This window comes from Haliaeetus leucocephalus, unplaced genomic scaffold (genome assembly GCF_000737465.1).
Source record: "Haliaeetus leucocephalus isolate CR32 unplaced genomic scaffold, Haliaeetus_leucocephalus-4.0 Scaffold687, whole genome shotgun sequence".
Taxonomy (NCBI): Eukaryota; Metazoa; Chordata; class Aves; order Accipitriformes; family Accipitridae; genus Haliaeetus; species Haliaeetus leucocephalus.
Genome location: NW_010973123.1, coordinates 5,798,185 through 5,810,575, shown reverse-complemented (window position 1 = coordinate 5,810,575; position 12,391 = coordinate 5,798,185).

Here is a 12,391-nt window from a genome sequence, read left to right as displayed (position 1 = left end):
TGTTGTTTTCTTCTCTTTGAGAAACTAGTTCTCTAAGGCTTCACCATGTGCTAGCCTTCATCCCTTATAATGCTTTGTTATATACCCTACAAGATCTGCATTGGAGAGGACTCAATAATTATGGGAAAAGGAGGCAAACTGAAAAGGTTGCTAGAAGTGCAGTGCAGCAGTGTGGTATCTATGTGTGATCCTCTGCTTGTCTGCATGCGGACACGTGCTTGTTTTCCAAACGTGACCTGCCAGGGCAGAAGAAGGGAATACATCATCTACTTGCTATCAAGAAATGGCACATTCTTTTCGAGTTTTAACTTGGCTGTGTCCTGACCCTGCAGGGCTGTTTGCTCAGATGGGTAGTGTATTAAACAGCATTAGGAGGCTGAATTCAGTGTGGTTGGTTCCTGGCTTGTTAAGTGACCAAATCACTTCTCTGTTCCTTCTATCTGTGAAATGGAAATTACAGAGGAGCATTAAGAACTTTGGGTGAAAAAGTTTGCTCAGTGATGTTATTTGTGGTGTTGTAACACAGGAGCGAAGGCAGGATTAATGGTCAGGTAATTTAAAGACTTACAGAATTTTCTTAACCAAGGAGTGATAGAAGTAGTTTAGATGCAGTAACTAAAAATCAGTCTTTGATACAGCTGTATAGTAATGGTAATAAATAGTGTTATAGAATGCATAAATCATATTGCTTCTGTGTTGTAGTTTGATTTGCATAGCTATAAACTGCTTCGTTATTGCTCAAATCAGAGCACACCTACTCTGTACACTTGACCCTCTTTTTGTTTAAGATGATGTAATAGAGTTGATCTGTTAATATCCTGACTTGTTTTCTACTTAGGTGCATCTAATTGCTACCATCCATTACCAGTTTTTAAATGCCTCTAGATTTGGGTTTTCCACTACTTTTTATAGCCTCATGTGACAAAAAGTATTTCCTCATATTCAATGTTTTCATTTTGGAAAAGCCCAGGTTGCAGTGCTATCCCAGTTGTCATTTCTTGCTAATTCTTTAGAGAAGTATTTGGCAAAAATTCTGATATTTCAGGCAATCTCATAAAAACTGTCAGAACTGTCATTAAATCATAGCTCCCTCTGGAGCATGTCTGTTTCTTTTAGGAACTCTGAGATCAGCCTTTCTGTTTTACTAGACTGAAACTTTTCTTTTACAGCAGACAGCTCCCGAGTGGCATAGCTAGCTGCAGCGATGTATTTTTCTTTGTTAATGCCAGCATTGGAGTACTTCTTCCTCATAAGGGAATAATTTGAAAAATTAAAAAAAAAAAAAGCTTAATGCTTAAGAACTCACACGAAGAACTTCATTGTTGTCGCTGAATTAACCATCCATACATATCACGCAGTTCTACGAAAGAAGGCATCAGTTTTTCCTCCAGACTCTTTGAAAGCGTGGGTGTCTTGAGTAGATGGTCTATGTTTGGACAAGCTTAAGAGGTAGATTTGAAGTCCAACAGTCGGGGCTCAGATTCAAGTGACATGAATAGCTTAAATGTAATTACCCTCTCTAGTCAGACTAGATTGTCATATAAAATGTTTTAAATCAAATGAAACACAGTATTTCAGTGAGAAGGGATTGTCCTTACCACTCTATCACTCTCAGTATAAGTAGTGCTGTGGAAAGTATATTGCAAGGAAAGACTTCTTTCCCCATGATATAACAGCCTTGGCGGCTGCCAGGCTCCTGAACAGCTGATCCGCAGCTAGGGATGTGTTATTTCAGGTACCTATTAGAAGTATATGCTGAAGAAAATGTATTGTGAGGCTGATGCATAAGCTAGTAGAGCAGAAGGAGCTGTTTCCATGGGTGTAGTAACTAGCCTAGTGGTAGTGTTGTCATCCTGTGCTGCTGTAACTACAGGAGTGCTTTGAGTAGCTTTGTCCTGTTGGAGAACTTAATAAGTTGCACATGAATTAAACCTATGGCCAGCTGTGGTTTACGCAGACTTTTACCACTGTAGAAATTCCACAGCAGGGCAAACTCCACTCCAAACGCCAGTTTCCAAATGGGATATCACAGAAATAAGGATTATTTGAAAACCAAAACAGTTCTAAAATCAGAGATGATTTGAGCACAAGTGATGCTGAGTTAAAGCTTTTAAAAAGGCAGTGATGTAAGTACAGCTTCTTTAGATGGCACGCACCTAACTGCCTTAGGGCTGAACTTAGATTCTTATGCTATCACCCTCTGGTTTAGGTAACCAGCTGCCGCAGTCAGAGAAGTGAAATCCTAATAGGACCTTTCCTTCATCTCCTTTCCAGGGCAGTGTGTGCTGTCTTTACGCTTTCTTATTGTCGTTTGCCGAAACTAGAGAATTCTTCATTTCTTCCCGGCAGACGTATACCGAAATGCTTCATCTCCCCTCTGCCCATCAATAATTTCCATGACTGTTTTAAGTGCACTGCTTAGGGTGCTAGTATAGCTTGTTAAAACAAAGCCACTCTCTCTTCCCATCACCACTGTGTTCAGCATGCCTTGAATCTGCTGGTTTATGGCCAGCACACTGCTAGCTTTCTAGTAGTGAAGGGTATTGATTTACATACCCAGTAAATATCTTGTAGGCATTTTTCCTTTTTTAATCATTGTTCAATAAACACAGCTGGACGCAAATAAATTGACATCATAGTTAAGGCCTCCTAACAGCTCTACTCACATCTCCTGGGGCCTTTCTGTAGCCTCTAGGATTTTTATAAAGATTTGTTTCCCCTAAAACCAATTACATGATAATCTAATTATTTTGTTCTAATTATTCTCATAATTAACTTCGCTATGTTTAAAACTTAAAGAAAGAAATGAGATAGACTATACCACTACATCAATCTGAGGAGCGTATCTTGTATTTCTTAACATTACTTCTGATTTTTATTTTATTTTATTGGTCTTGTTGATATGATCAGTAAATGTCATCTCAGCCACTGCCAAATGAAAATAATATTTACTTGATTTTTATTGTACATCAATAAAAAACATAGATGACAGATGAACAGCAAGAAGGAGCAGGCATGTGGTTTTATGCTATTTTAAATGTGGATGTGTTACGTCTAATTTGCTGATGTGAAACAAATATCGATAGGCCTGAAGTGTGTAGTGGAAAAAAAATGCATATTGTAAATTCAGTTTTTTGTCTTAGTTTGTAGACTAGTACTTCCTTAACTATTTCCCTTATACTAATACAGAAGTTCCTGACTTCTCTTTTTCTTTTTTTTAATTTCATTGTCATTCCATATGGATATAGAACTGTTTTGCACTGACAGAAATGCATGAAAATCTCTTTGGAATAGATGTAATATAATTTATTATTCATCAGTATTTTCTGTGTAGTCTTAGAAAGCAAATTCCTTGATAACAGTTCATGAGCACTTCTGTTTGTCTTTCTGCAGCTTTGTGTTTGGTGAGTGGGATGGGCCAGCTGATGGACTTATATGAGTAAACTTTCAGGCAAGCAAATTCCGTAAGGTATGTGAAATATTGACTAAAACACATCTGCTTTTAATTCTTAGAAAGTGTATTTTCTTAAAATTAATATCATTTTGAGGATCAAAGACCTCAAAAAAAATTATTTTATAAAAATAAGTCACCTGAATACTTAGGATACTTCTACAAATAGTAGTAGAGAGATCCCACTGTAGTGGTTCTCAGAATGTCTGAAAATAATTTTTTTTTCTGTTTTGCTCTCACATATATAGAGAGTTTCAAGAAAAAGTCGGAGGGGAATCTATATGTTCCTGATGTGGGATGAATACTCTTTTTGAAGGAGAACAGAACTCAGTTAATTTCAATATTCCATATTCAGTATTTCAAATCTCTTAGCATTTTTATGTAAGCTAGAGGTTTTGGGGGTTTTCTCCTATTATTTTTGTAATAGAAAATATGTTACCTTATGTGAGGACCCCACCCTATTATTTCAAACAATTTCTCATGAAATTTCAATGGAAAAAATAGCACTCTGCCCCAATTCTTCATGCTCTTCTCCAGTGTGGCTACTGTGCATGGTAGGAACAGTTAAATACCTACCTGAGCTAGGTAATACTGATCTGCAGGAGAAGGTGGAAGCAGTTACTGTTGTACAGCAGTAGCACTAGGAAGCACCATTGTCCTCTTAGGGCCCACTATGTTTGACCCGATGGCAACCGAAAAAGTTTTTCAGAACAGGCAGTTTGAGACTTCTCAGCAACAGGGGTTAAATTGAATATTGCCAGTTCAGGGGTGGGAGAATATAACCTCATTCATTCCCAGTGCTGACAGCTATGAAGTTCAGTTTTATAGCAGAGGAGAGCCGGTGGAATGACACCAACCATTCCTCTGCTATCTGGCCCAGCCTGATTGTAACACGTGGGTGGCGAAGGCTATCGGAGCAGGCAACGTCTACGTCCTCTACCCGCTCCTGCACCTACGCAGCTTTTGCTCTGAGTGCTGCCAGGGGACTGAAAAAAAATAAGTCTCTGTTGGTCCAGCAGTTGTAAGGGTGTCTAAAATTTGGAGATACACAAAGCACAGTTTTGATAATGAAAGAAAGGCTAACTGGGGTGGAGAAGGGATGTGCAGAGGGCATAAGAAGAATCAAAAAGGGATGGTTTTCCCCACTTAAGCTAACTTCTTTAAAAGTTGGTGTGAATATTAGCTGTGGAAGAACTGAAAGGTCATTCAGGCCTAAATATAGAGCATCTCTTTGTGGATGGAGTGCCTCTCTTCTTGATTATAGTAAAAGTGGATAGGATTTCAGTTGAACTGAAATATAAACCGACTCTCTTTAGTATTTCAGGTTCCTCAAACCAAATCTTTTCAACAGAAAATACCTGACCAATCTTTATGGCGGAAAAATAGATTTCCAAAGTTGTTTTTGTCACTAGTCATCAGGTATTTAATCTTTACCTTTTGTAAAAAAAATCATTTGATAAATGCCAGCTCCATATACATAGATTCTGCCTTTTGAGACAGAAGGGAGCTATCTGTATGGGTGTATCTGTTCCCTCCTGAGAGTGTGCCCTATGCGCTGGGCATTGGACAGCTAAGTACAGAGGTCAGACTGTCTGGGACCCTGAGGGTGATAAAAGCGAACCATGTCACCTCTCTGTTTTCCTGCTAATCTGTTTTGCCTAATAAATCACGTGGCCTTCATCACCTCGTTGTGCTCTGAAAATGTACTTCTGTTTACTGCTTTTTAACCATTTGTTTATCCATTTGAAGACTTTCTTACTCTGTATCAGCTGTTCCTTTAAGATCTTGTGCCTAAGGACTTGTCAAATGCCCTTGAGTATATAAATATAGCCTGGATTTTTGTTGTCAATATAGCTGCTGATGGATGCCTTTAGAACATATTTTGATAGATAATGAAGCATGACTTCCTTCACAAAATCTGTTTCTCTCATTGCAAATAAATGTATTTGTCTATAAGGCCACTCATTCTATTCTTTAAAACAATTTTCACCAATTTGCCTGGCTTTACTGGTCTGTGATTGCCCAGATCTCCTTTGGTATCAAAGTAAACTTAAGCTAGAAGTTGAATAGCACCGTTGGTAGTTAAGTCTTGAGCTTCTTTATGCTATTGGCAGTTACCATATTTCTGGTGATTTGATACTGCTCATTTGCTCATTAGAAAACCTTTGTATTCTGTCATTAATTTTGATTTGAGATAGGTGCTCTCATATATCGCTGTAGAGAAAGATTCCAGCATAGGAGTCTTTCCAACCTCCTCCACCACAAACACAGGCAAGAAATGCATTTATTTTTTTGTGCTATGGCTTTACCTTCTCTAAGCACTTCGTTTAGATCTTTATCATTTTTTGACCCTACAGATTTCCAGCAGGATTCTTTCTTCTGTGTTTTTATGCCTTTTTAAAGTTGTTCCTCAAACACTTTTTTCTGATGTGTCATACATATTACACCTGCCAGAGTTTATGATCCTCTCTGGCTTCTTCATCTGGATGTGAAACCTCTTACTCTGCTGTTTAGCAGCATCAGGTTCTTTTGGTTTCTCTCTTAAGTTTTTAGTAGGCACGATTTATTTATGAACAAAGTTGTCTTTGAATACCCTTCATACTGCCTTTAAGAATTTTACTTGTTTTAAAAAAAATAGAAAAGAAAAAAGAAAAACCTGTTCCAGTGCAGTGCTTCCAACTAAGCCAAGAGTTGCTTCCTCCTCTCTGAGTTTTCTGACTGCCCATGAAATGATGATTCCTGGCAATGTGTCCCAGTATGTTTACCACTCTCCACTGGGTATAAGTCTAGATTTCCTGTCACCATGTCATTGCATAGTTGGTAATGTAATACTATAGTATATTACTCCTCTTTGCCCAGAATATCAGTTCCATGGGATCGCATCTTATTAACCTGGCTAGAGGGCTTGGCTGATGAGTTTTAAACTGCTCAACATATGACACTACTTACTGCTTGGTACAGCTTGCTCCATCTTTTATATATGCTTTGACTTTCATGTTACAGTGGCTTTGATTGTTTTCTTTCCACTAGGCATCCTGTATGCTTATTATGCCCATATTTAATGTTGTCAGTTAAAAGTGTGTAGGCAAGCTAGTCAAGCAGGCAGTCGAGTTCCCCATCTTATTGCTTACTGGCTGCAGAAATACATGTGTAAGTTGTTTTCAATTTGTTTCTCTGTAGAACTGTTTCTCCTATGTAGAACTGTTGCTATTATTTGCTATTTCCTATTTGATTATTTCTAGCTTCCATCCTATCTTCTATATAAATTCTTTTAACTTCCCCTAGTGAGATTTTCTGCACCCATCAGCGTTCTTCCATTTTTCAGTTTCAGCAACTTTACACAAACCTGGCTGTCTTCCTGGGAGGTGACTTACCCAACACTGTAGCCTGCAACTTGTAACTAAGGTTCATGACCCAAAGGTGTATTTACCTCTTGTGAGGAGGATTTCTCATGAACATCATTTCCAGCTTGGGTTCAGGACCCTCCTACACAACAGGGGCTGCTAGCCTGTAAGTGTTCACTGCTAGGAAGGGTCTTCATTGTGTTGACATACACACACAACCCCCCTGAGGAGATGCTGATTGCTACGTCTGTTGTGCAGTGCAGCATATTCTTTGCACATTTGGACTTTTTAGCTTCCTAGTTGCATGGGCTGCCTTTCTCAATTCATCCTGTCAGTGCTAGCAAATTGGCTGCCCCTTGTTTCCTTATTGTATCTCAGATTGCATGACAGCAAACAATTTTTAATTTTTTTTTTAATTTTTTTTTTTTTTTTTTTTTTTTCCCATTTCTAGCAGTTGTTTTGCAGCCTGAAAACATGTATCTGCTAGATTCAGTTTCCACAAAGCATTGCTAATTCTCATGGCAGAATCTGGGCTGAAGAATCCCAGGCAGACCTCTCCACAAACACTGACATGTTTGATATATTCTTGTCATTGATAGCATCTCTGGTACCTAGAAAGGCACCTCAGCAAGTGGCTCTCCTGTGTCTATTCTTAAGTGTGTTGTGGTGCTAAACAGCTTATTTCTGAAACCCCTCTGATTGCATAAGCCATGCGGTTCTGGGTCTAACTACTTGATGTGAGGGAACAGCACCTGGATGTGTTGAATAGTGGTTATTGCTTGCATTTGAGTACATTTTCTATTGAGGGTTATTCCACTGGAAGAGTCCCAAAGACATTGTCCATAATAGGAAGTTTGCAGCTATCAGACAGAAAGCATCAACTTCCTATTTTCAGAAGTAGTTCCTTTGGTCTTGATGAGAAATAATAAAATCCTTCAGAACGTAATTCATTAAGATACAGTTCAGTCTGGGATCACTGGTGAGGTTTACTACCTGTGTGCCCTCTTGTTTGCCGAAGTGGGCTGTAGGTCATAGAAATATGTTGGGAAACAGCTTACAGGGACACCTATTTTAATATGCAAGCTTGAACATCTGCCTCTCTTAATCTGTCATTCTTCCATTAAAAAAACATTTCTGACACCCAGTCAACCAAAAATATCCTGAGAACAGCCTGGTGATTGATTCAGTAGGAGCTTGTGAGTGGAAAGAAACCAGCCTGATTTGCACAAAATACCATTCAGTGGTAAAGCCTCACTTTTACTGGTGGCTGGAACAAGTACAGGCATGTTCCACCTTCTCATGTTTCATGTTTTAATTTGGCATTAATGAGTTCCTACAAACATGGCCTCTGTGTTTATACAGTCATCTTTTTCTCGTTTCTACCAATCTGTCAAAGACTACATTGGGGTTTTGTGGTTGTCTTCAACATTGAGCAGCTAGCTAGGGCACATACACTTGTATATGCATTTCTAAAATAATATCTGCTAGATGAACACCTGGAAGTGATACCTCTATTCACCTCAGATATTTCAAGTCTTACAGTTTGGTTGGGATATGCAAATTAGTCTAGTTTCCTTTTTCTGTCCTTTTGAATTTAACTTATTTAGGCTTTCTTTATGAGAAGAATGTCTGCTCTCTCAGATGTTATAATTTACAAACTAAATTGTGAATGCAGAATTCTTGTTTTATGAGAAATAATGAAAAGTGTTGACCATTGTGTACAAAAAATGGCTGCAGCAGGACCCTGTAACAGGTCCTATGAGTCTTTCCTGGGTTTTAGCTTTGCTTTTGACTGCAATAATTCCACAGTTGCAAACTGCAATACTTGATCCGTTTTAAACTGGTGTCAAAAATAGCTGCACTTTTCAACATTGCAAAAATGGCTTTAAAATTTCAGTGGTTGGATTTCATTGTCTGTTTCCTGACAGTCACAAATCTTCAAACCTTTTAGAGTCAGATTTCAGTTACTATTTTGGCAAGCTAACAACATTGCATATTGCAAATAGGCAGATTTTTGAGAGAATAAAAAATAATAATACACACCCCCCCAAATTTAAAATGTGTTTGTTTTCTCCCTATTTAATATGTTTTGGGTGGGTTTTTTTCATGGTGGTTCACAGCCATACAAGCCAACATTCCCTGTTCTGTCACAGGTTGAGCACAGCACAAACCATAACAGAAAAACCCCTGAATTCTCAGGTCTTGAGATTTATCTAGTACTGCTTAATCACATAGATTAATTTAGCCTCAGTAGCAAGGAGTTCTCACTACAGTCAACAGCAGCATATTCGGGAAAATTATCATGTTGTTGCACTAGAAGAGCAGATATCCTCCCATGTTGCATGGGCTAAGGCAGGCAATTTCTGCCCCATGTATTGGAGCATATCAGAGAGCTAATCAGGGCAAAATGAACTCTCTGCTACTGAAACTCTTTAGTTACAGTGGGCAGCTTGGCATGTGTAAATTAGTTGGGATTGCAATTTAAAGGATGTTGCTGATTATCAGAAATGAATGCTGGCTAAAATGTATTAGAAAGCTTGAACCAAGCCTTCTGTCCTTTCACAATGAAATATTTGTAATCCACCTGTTTAATGAGAACAATTCCCTCAAAATAAAAGTCAAATGCAGCAATATGAATAAATCCAGCAAGCAGCTTAAAAAAATAAACTCCAGCTAGATGAGTAGACGGGCAGTGTTCATGCTTTATTTACTTTAATAGATTTGTGAAGCTAAGTCCTGTGCAGCTGTTTGAAAATTTATGGAATTCATTTCTAAAACAAACCATTTGGATGATAGACATGGCTATGATTTCTGTTGTGTCTGTGCCAGGAAGGCATTTGTTTTTGTACTGCAAATGCTCTTTAATAACAGATCTTGTGTTTAGCCTTTTGGCTTCTGAAAATAAATTAGTCCCTTTTTGATATCCAGCTGATTGTGACGCAACCTCATGATTTAGCTTTAAGTTCATATTTTTTACTTGATATCCATTCTTTTCATAATTATACAGCTAGGACTGGCAAGGGTATTGTACAGCTGAACCATATATATTGTTAATGCAACATAATGCTCACCAACTGCACCTCTGCTGCGTTATCCAATGTTGCCTGTATGATAGTACTGTTGACTTTGATTGCTTCTTGTACACAGATGTCCTTTTAAAATGTGCTTGAACTCCTGATAGATTTCCAAATATTTCCAATTGACAGCCTCCTTACAAATGCCCATTTCAGGGAATGTGAGCCAATATTTCCATAATCGAGTTCAGTCATTCACATAGCCATCACATTTGAATATAATGAGGAAAACTGATTACGCTAAAGCACAAGGATTAATTGGAAGCAAATGCCGAAAAGATGTTTTCATAATGAATGCGTCAATATTTAAGTAGTTTCCCAGCATTTTAATATCAAAAATGTGTTGGGAACTGCCAACTCACTTGGTAATCTTGGATAATACCAGGGAAGCTGCACATATTCAATGGCTTTAAGTAGCAGTGTTACTCAGCACACTTCTTGGGATTCTGTGTGTTTTGAAAGTAATTACTTGCTGTCTTTCACAACCTTGGCAACAAGTGTCAGAATAACTGCAATTCTTGTCAAGAGAAAGTGCTGTCCTGTAATTCCAAGGAACATCTGAGGACACCAGTCATGATAACAGAATAAGGACCTGCAACATATCACTGAGCCCTGACTATGGACCCACTTACAGCCCAGCTCAATAAAATCTGTCTGCCCTGTAGGACTGCTGCGTTGAGCAGGATGTGTATTCAGAGTGTTTTAAGCATTTACACAATTAAAAGCCAAATGTGGACTTTATTGCATGGGGCTTTCACCGGTTTGTTTGCAATCCCCTAGATACACATTGTGCCATGGCACAGCAGAGTCTGAAACACAAAATAAAGCAAAGTGGGGCTGTAAAATCCACTTCCATCTGCACATTATAGTTCTAAAGTGGTTCAAAATAAAACACTAGCTAGTTACAAAGCAGAGCTACTGAGAATCTATTCAAGATTCTGTAACTAATACAGTTCATATCTCATGGCAAGTCATGTGCAGTTCAATCAATCATTGTTTCATTTTCCATTATACTGTTGGCATGACAAAGCAGGGAAGTGTTGCCAGACTTAATACTCCAGCTCTCTTATCTGTGTCTAGAAACTGGTTCATATTGGCCATGGGAGTGTTTTAGATAGTATTTCCATCTTGTGTTATTGTCCAGTCCTGATTCCTTGGCAGAGTGCCATATCTTATATATTTTGCTCCTGCAGGGTTTTTTGCCTTCTCCCAAGGCTGTGCACAGTTTGTCTTCCTTGCTTTTTAAGTGGAAAATACTTTGTTTTTCCAGAGAGCTGGAGGATATTTCTTTCTCACATTTGTCTGTATTATTGTGTAATTTTCCTTCCTTGTGAAAGGAGGTATTGCTTGGAGAGTTCCCAGAAGCTATGGCTACCATTTAAATTCTATATTGTTGTCTTCCCTGTTGTGGGAGGGTTTAAAGGGTATTTGGTGAGAGGGACGGAAAAGAAAGAAGGAAAACCGATCTTATTTGGGGGAGGGTTTCTCCACAAGCATTCAATAAAATAAATTATTCTCTGTTCAAGCATCCCACCAGGTCTTAATTGACACTATAGGTAAATATATGTCATGCTAAGGAAGCTTAAGCATGGTCCTCTTTGAAAAAAAGTTTGTAACCCCTAACATTGTTAAGGTACACTATAGATTATTTTTCAATAAAAATAGCTGTATTTTTTCTAAGGTGACCAAATAAGTAGCTTTTTTCTATTTCTGTCTGCCTTGTGTAGATGTATCATGATACTATAATGTTGTAGTTAATGAAAATTAGGTATAGTACCTCCTCCTTCCTTAAAATATGTCCATAGTCAGTGTTTTCAACCTTTAGCTTCTATGTAAGTCTCACGTGCAATTATCTAAGAGAAGATCTGATGGCTAAACGCACTGATAGTTAGAAAATGCCTTAAGGTATGGAATTGTATTTGGATTTCCAAGAAGAGGGGTCTCACTGAAAGCTTTTAGAAGAACTAAGAAGTCAAAGGATAAAGAGAAAACATGACCTGTAGATTGATAAAAGACATAAACCCCAAAAAAGGAATAAATAGTTAATTTTCACTGAGGAGGGAGACAACTAGCATGTCCCAGATAAATCTCATCACCTATTCATAAATAGTCTCCAGAAAGGGTAACAGTAGAGAGGAAGCATTTGCTGAATATGACATTATTTGTGGTAGTAAAAAATTACAGTGGCTGTGAAGAGGTGTACTGGGATCTCAAAATAACAAGTGATTAAGGTATCAAATGATAAATGAAGCTGGGGGTTGATAAATGCAAAGCACTGTACATCGGAGAAATCTGTCCTAATCTGTACATATAACATAAAGGGTGTATGAAGGGTTATTACTTCTGAGCTATTTTGGATAATTCTGTGACCATATCAGTCTGGTGCTTGGTGTCTACATCTTGTTAGATACAGTTCTGCCCACCTCTCCTCTCTCAGAAAGATAGATGAGGAGCCCAGCAAGGCTTATTGTATTTTTGAAGCTGTTGCATACAAGGAATGACAAAGTAGACAAGAAGTCTTC